Here is a 7,517-nt window from a genome sequence, read left to right as displayed (position 1 = left end):
AATTTAGGCTCAATCGGTCATCAGAGTCGGGAGAAAATAACGGGAAAACCCACTCTTGTTTCCGCGCGTTTTGTGTCATGACATGTGTTTAAAATAAATCCGTAATTCTCACTATCAAGAATTGATATTGTTTTAATGTTTTCTCAAAAAGTAAAGCATTTCATGGAACAATATTTCAACAGAAGTCTTTAACCATTACCTTCTGTAAACCCTGTAAATTATTTGTAAATCTGTGAACTTTTTTCTTTTTTTTCTGTTCCGAAAGGCATGTATAATGGCTTAAAAGGCACTGGATACTATTGGTATTTAATCAAAACAGTTGTTAGCATACAACTTACTCGGCTTTTTGTCCTGTCTTATGGACCCTACTAGGTTTACAGGCAGAATTGGTAACGAGCAATGGTTGATAGTAAACAAAAAAGTTCTCAAAAAATCTCGAATTTTTGCTTATATACCCAGTCCGCACTGATAAAATGTCTTCAGTAGTCGTCTGTTCTGTATCATTTGAAAGCATAAAATCACAGAAAATGTTTTCACCCCAAATCTCAAAAATCGACCAATGCCGGCATCACAGATTTTTTTGGATTTTTGACCAAAAACACAAACTCACAAAATTCTTTAAAAATCTCAAACTTTCGCTTATATACCCAGTCCGCACTGATAAAATGTCTTTGGTAGTATCTTCTGTATCATTTGAAAGCATAAAATCACAGAAATTTTGTTCACCCCAAATCTGAAAAATCGACCCATGCCGGCATCACAGATTTTTTTGGATTTTTGACCAAAAACACAAACTCACAAAATTCATTTAAAAATCTCAAACTTTCGCTTATATACCCAGTCCGCACTGATGAAATGTCTTTGGTAGTATCTTCTGTATCATTTGAAAGCATAAAATCACACAAAATATTTTCACCCCAAATCTGAAAAATCGACCCATGCCGGCATCACAGATTTTTTTGGATTTTTGAACAAAAACACAAACTCACAAAAATCTTTAAAAATCTCAAACTTTCGCTTATATACCCAGTCCGCACTGATAAAATGTCTTTGTTTGTATCTTCTGTATCATTTGAAAGCATAAAATCACAGAAAATATTTTCACCCCAAATCTGGAAAATCGACCCTTGCCGGCATCACAGATTTTTTTGGATTTTTGACCAAAAACTCAAACTCACAAAATTCTTTAAAAATCTCAAACTTTCGCTTATATACCCAGTCCGCACTGATAAAATGTCTGTGGTAGTATCTTCTGTATCCTTTGAAAGCATAAAATCACAGAAATTTTGTTCACCTCGAATCTGAAAAATTGACCCATGCCGGCATCACAGATTTTTTGGGATTTTTGACCAAAAACACAAACTCACAAAATTCTTTAAAAATCTCAAACTTTCGCTATACTACCCAGTCCGCACTGATAAAATGTCTTTGGTAGTATCTTCTGTATCATTTGAAAGCATAGAATCACAGAAAATGTTTTCACCCCAAATCTGAAAAATCTACCCATGCCGGCATCACAGATTTTTTTGGATTTTTGACCAAAAACACAAACTCACAAAATTCTTTGAAAATCTCAAACTTTCGCTTATATACCCAGTCCGCACTGATAATATGTCTTTAGTAGTATCTTCTGTATCATTTGAAAGCATAAAATCACAGAAAATATTTTCACCCCAAATCTGAAAAATCGACCCATGCCGGCATCACAGATTTTTTTGGATTTTTGACCAAAAACCCAAACTCACAAAATTCTTTAAAAATCTCAAAGTTTCGCTTATATACCCAGTCCGCACTGATAAAATGTCTTCAGTAGTATCTTCTGTATCATTTGAAAGCATAAAATCACAGAAATTTTGTTCACCCCAAATCTGAAAAATCGACCCATGCCGGTATCACAGATTTTTGGGGATTTTTGACCAAAAACTCAAACTCACAAAATTCTTTAAAAATCTCAAACTTTCCCTTATATACCCAGTCCGCACTGATAAAATGTCTTCAGTAGTATCTTCTGTATCCTTTGAAAGCATAAAATCACAGAAATTTTGTTCACCTCGAATTTGTAAAATCGACCCACGCCGGCATCACAGATTTTTTTGGATTTTTGACCAAAAACACAAACTCACAAAATTCATTAAAAATCTCAAACTTGCGCTTATATACCCAGTCCGCACTGATAATATGTCTTTAGTAGTATCTTCTGTATCATTTGAAAGCATAAAATCACAGAAAATGTTTTCACCCCAAATCTGAAAAATCGACCCATGCCGGCATCACAGATTTTTTGGGATTTTTGACCAAAAACACAAACTCACAAAATTCTTTAAAAATCTCAAACTTTCGCTTATATACCCAGTCTGCACTGATAAAATGTCTTCAGTAGTATCTTCTGTATCCTTTGAAAGCATAAAATCACAGAAATTTTGTTCACGTCGAATCTGAAAAATCGACCCATGCCGGCATCACAGATTTTTTTGGATTTTTGACCAAAATCACAAACTCACAAAATTCTTTAAAAATCTCAAACTTTCGCTTATATACCCAGTCCGCACTGATAAAATGTCTTCAGTAGTATCTTCTGTATCCTTTGAAAGCATAAAATAACAGAAATTTTGTTCACCTCGAATCTGAAAAATTGACCCATGCCGGCATCACAGATTTTTTTGGATTTTTGACCAAAAACACAAACTCACAAAATTCATTAAAAATCTCAAACTTATGCTTATATACCCAGTCCGCACTGATAATATGTCTTTAGTAGTATCTTCTGTATCATTTCAAAGCATAAAATCACACAAAAATATTTTCACCCCAAATCTGAAAAATCGACCCATGCCGGCATCACAGATTTTTTGGGATTTTTGACCAAAAACACAAACTCACAAAATTCTTTAAAAATCTCAAACTTTCGCTTATATACCCAGTCCGCACTGATAAAATGTCTTTGGCAGTATCTTCTGTATCATTTGAAAGCATAAAATCACAGAAAATGTTTTCACCCCAAATCTGAAAAATCGACCCATGCCGCCGGCATCACAGATTTTTTGGGATTTTTGACCAAAAACTCAAACTCACAAAATTCTTTAAATATCTCAAACTTTCGCTTATATACCCAGTCCGCACTGATAAAATGTCTTCAGTAGTATCTTCTGTATCCTTTGAAAGCATAAAATCACAGAAATTTTGCTCACCTCGAATCTGTAAAATCGACCCATGCCGGCATCACAGATTTTTTTGGATTTTTGACCAAAAACACAAACTCACAAAATTCATTAAAAATCTCAAACTTATGCTTATATACCCAGTCCGCACTGATAATATGTCTTTAGTAGTATCTTCTGTATCATTTCAAAGCATAAAATCACACAAAAATATTTTCACCCCAAATCTGAAAAATCGACCCATGCCGGCATCACAGATTTTTTGGGATTTTTGACCAAAAACACAAACTCACAAAATTCTTTAAAAATCTCAAACTTTCGCTTATATACCCAGTCCGCACTGATAAAATGTCTTTGGCAGTATCTTCTGTATCATTTGAAAGCATAAAATCACAGAAAATGTTTTCACCCCAAATCTGAAAAATCGACCCATGCCGCCGGCATCACAGATTTTTTGGGATTTTTGACCAAAAACTCAAACTCACAAAATTCTTTAAATATCTCAAACTTTCGCTTATATACCCAGTCCGCACTGATAAAATGTCTTCAGTAGTATCTTCTGTATCCTTTGAAAGCATAAAATCACAGAAATTTTGCTCACCTCGAATCTGTAAAATCGACCCATGCCGGCATCACAGATTTTTGGGGATTTTTGACCAAAAACACAAACTCACAAAATTCTTTAAAAATCTCAAACTTTCGCTTATATACCCAGTCCGCACTGATAAAATGTCTGTGGTAGTATCTTCTGTATCATTTGAAAGCATAAAATCACAGAAAATATTTTCACCCCAAATCTGAAAAATCGACCCATGCCGGCATCACAGATTTTTTTGGGATTTTTGACCAAAAACACAAACTCACAAAATTCTTTAAAAATCTCAAACTTTCGCTATATTACCCAGTCCGCACTGATAAAATGTCTTTAGCAGTATCTTCTGTATCATTTGAAAGCATAAATCACAGAAATTTTGTTCACCCCAAATCTGAAAAATCGACCCATGCCGGCATCACAGATTTTTTTGGATTTTTGACCCAAAACACAAACTCACAAAATTCTTTAAAGATCTCAAACTTTCGCTTATATACCCAGTCCGCACTGATAAAATGTCTTCAGTAGTATCTTCTGTATCCTTTGAAAGCATAAAATCACAGAAATTTTGTTCACCTCGAATCTGAAAAATTGACCCATGCCGGCATCACAGATTTTTTTGGATTTTTGACCCAAAACACAAACTCACAAAATTCTTTAAAGATCTCAAACTTTCGCTTATATACCCAGTCCGCACTGATAAAATGTCTTCAGTAGTATCTTCTGTATCCTTTGAAAGCATAAAATCACAGAAATTTTGTTCACCTCGAATCTGAAAAATTGACCCATGCCGGCATCACAGATTTCTTTGGATTTTTGACCAAAAACACAAATTCACAAAATTCTTTAAAAATCTCAAACTTTCGCTTATATACCCAGTCCCCACTGATAAAATGTCTTTGGCAGTATCTTCTGTATCATTTGAAAGCATAAAATCACAGAAAATGTTTTCACCCCAAATCTGAAAAATCGACCCATGCCGCCGGCATCACAGATTTTTTGGGATTTTTGACCAAAAACTCAAACTCACAAAATTCTTTAAATATCTCAAACTTTCGCTTATATACCCAGTCCTCACTGATAAAATGTCTTCAGTAGTATCTTCTGTATCCTTTGAAAGCATAAAATCACAGAAATTTTGTTCACCTCGAATCTGTAAAATCGACCCATGCCGGCATCACAGATTTTTGGGGATTTTTGACCAAAAACACAAACTCACAAAATTCATTAAAAATCTCAAACTTTCGCTTATATACCCAGTCCGCACTGATAAAATGTTTGTGGTAGTATCTTCTGTATCATTTGAAAGCATAAAATCACAGAAAATATTTTCACCCCAAATCTGAAAAATCGACCCATGCCGGCATCACAGATTTTTTTTGGATTTTTGACCAAAAACACAAGCTCACAAAATTCTTTAAAAATCTCAAACTTTCGCTTATATACCCAGTCCGCACTGATAAAATGTCTTCAGTAGTATCTTCTGTATCATTTGAAAGCATAAAATCACAGAAAATGTTTTCACCCCAAATCTGAAAAATCGACCCATGCCGGCATCACAGATTTTTTTGGATTTTTGACCAAAAACACAAACTCACAAAATTCTTTAAAAATCTCAAACTTTCGCTTATATACCCAGTCCGCACTGGTAAAATGTCTTCAGTAGTATCTTCTGTATCATTTGAAAGCATAAAATCACAGAAAATGTTTTCACCCCAAATCTGAAAAATCGACCCATGCCGGCATCACAGATTTTTTTGGATTTTTGACCAAAAACTCAAACTCACAAAATTCTTTAAAAATCTCAAAGTTTCGCTTATATACCCAGTCCGCACTGATTAAATGTCTTTAGCAGTATCTTCTGTATCATTTGAAAGCATAAAATCACAGAAATTTTGTTCACCCCAAATCTGAAAAATCGACCCATGCCGGCATCACAGATTTTTTTGGATTTTTGACCAAAAACACAAACTCACAAAATTCTTTAAAAATCTCAAACTTTCGCTTATATACCCAGTCCGCACTGATAATATGTCTTTAGTAGTATCTTCTGTATCATTTGAAAGCATAAAATCACAGAAAATGTTTTCACCCCAAATCTGACAAATCGACCCATGCCGGCATCACAGATTTTTTTGGATTTTTGACCAAAAACACAAACTCACAAAATTCTTTGAAAATCTCAAACTTTCGCTTATATACCCAGTCCGCACTGATAAAATGTCTTCAGTAGTATCTTCTGTATCATTTGAAAGCATAAAATCACAGAAAATATTTTCACCCCAAGTCTGAAAAATCGACCCATGCCGGCATCACAGATTTTTTTGGATTTTTGACCCAAAACACAAACTCACAAAATTCTTTAAAAATCTCAAACTTCCGCTTATATACCCAGTCCGCACTGATAAAATGTCTTTGGTAGTATCTTCTGTATCATTTGAAAGCATAAAATCACAGAAAATGTTTTCACCCCAAATCTGAAAAATCGACCCATGCCGGCATCACAGATTTTTTGGGATTTTTGACCAAAAACTCAAACTCACAAAATTCTTTAAATATCTCAAACTTTCGCTTATATACCCAGTCCGCACTGATAAAATGTCTTCAGTAGTATCTTCTGTATCCTTTGAAAGCATAAAATCACAGAAATTTTGTTCACCTCGAATCTGTAAAATCGACCCATGCCGGCATCACAGATTTTTGGGGATTTTTTACCAAAAACACAAACTCACAAAATTCATTAAAAATCTCAAACTTTCGCTTATATACCCAGTCCGCACTGATAAAATGTCTGTGGTAGTATCTTCTGTATCATTTGAAAGCATAAAATCACAGAAAATATTTTCACCCCAAGTCTGAAAAATCGACCCATGCCGGCATCACAGATTTTTTTGGGATTTTTGACCAAAATCACAAACTCACAAAATTCTTTAAAAATCTCAAACTTTCGCTATGTTACCCAGTCCGCACTGATAAAATGTCTTTAGCAGTATCTTCTGTATCATTTGAAAGCATAAAATCACAGAAATTTTGTTCACCCCAAATCTGAAAAATCGACCCATGCCGGCATCACAGATTTTGGGGGATTTTTCACCAAAAACACAAACTCACAAAATTCATTAAAAATCTCAAACTTTCGCTTATATACCCAGTCCGCACTGATAAAATGTCTGTGGAATTATCTTCTGTATCATTTGAAAGCATAAAATCACAGAAAATATTTTCACCCCAAATCTGAAAAATCGACCCATGCCGGCATCACAGATTATTTTGGATTTTTGACCAAAATCACAAACTCACAAAATTCTTTAAAAATCTCAAACTTTCGCTTATATACCCAGTCCGCACTGATAATATGTCTTTAGTAGTATCTTCTGTATCATTTGAAAGCATAAAATCACAGAAAATATTTTCACCCCAAATCTGAAAAATCGACCCATGCCGGCATCACAGATTTTTTGGGATTTTTGACCAAAAACCCAAACTCACAAAATTCTTTAAAAATCTCAAACTTTCGCTTATATACCCAGTCCGCACTGATCAAATGTCTTCAGTAGTATCTTCTGTATCATTTGAAAGCATAAAATCACAGAAAATGTTTTCACCCCAAATCTGAAAAATCGACCCATGCCGGCATCACAGATTTTTTTGGATTTTTGACCAAAAACTCAAACTCACAAAATTCTTTAAAAATCTCAAACTTTCGCTTATATACCCAGTCCGCACTGATAAAATGTCTTCAGTAGTATCTTCTGTATCCTTTGAAA

Source organism: Asterias rubens, chromosome 2 (genome assembly GCF_902459465.1).
Source record: "Asterias rubens chromosome 2, eAstRub1.3, whole genome shotgun sequence".
NCBI classification, from domain to species: domain Eukaryota; kingdom Metazoa; phylum Echinodermata; class Asteroidea; order Forcipulatida; family Asteriidae; genus Asterias; species Asterias rubens.
The sequence above is the reverse complement of the archived record's forward strand: the minus strand, read 5'-3'. Positions refer to the sequence as shown.